We start from the raw sequence: 373 nt of genomic DNA, 5'->3' as shown, positions 1-373 counted from the left end.
TGAGATTTGTAATAAGTTCATCGATAAGACGATAAGAGGCAGACATTTAATCGTCCGAAAATAGCAACAGTCGATAAAACGAACACATGAATAAGTTTCGCAGATGCACGACCCAGCATCTGTGTCTATAATATTATGACTCATTCCACCAAACCAGTCAGGCCGATTTTCGTGACACATAAATACGACCCGAACATCTGTGCGGGGAACTAGATGCTAGATTTCGACGGCGGGTTAAAAAGAAAAAAAAAAGTAAATGTCTTTTTCAAGGCTTCTATTTCTACCTAGTTTGCTGGTGAGGTGGATTTTTTTCTTCTCTCAGAGGGAAGATTTTTGGATAAAGAGGAAACTTGGGAAATGGAATGCTGTATTA

The 373-nt window shown here is 38.9% G+C and overlaps 1 protein-coding gene across 2 annotated transcripts in view; it reads left to right on the top strand.

Moving 5' to 3' along the window:
* LOC119592077 (beta,beta-carotene 9',10'-oxygenase-like) overlaps positions 1 to 373 on the top strand; it is a gene marked incomplete in the record, with an annotated part of 8,242 nt that overhangs the window by 2,445 nt on the left and 5,424 nt on the right.

The sequence above is a fragment of the Penaeus monodon genome, chromosome 29 (genome assembly GCF_015228065.2).
Source record: "Penaeus monodon isolate SGIC_2016 chromosome 29, NSTDA_Pmon_1, whole genome shotgun sequence".
Lineage (NCBI taxonomy): Eukaryota > Metazoa > Arthropoda > Malacostraca > Decapoda > Penaeidae > Penaeus > Penaeus monodon.
This window is presented reverse-complemented; position numbering and strand designations above follow the sequence as displayed.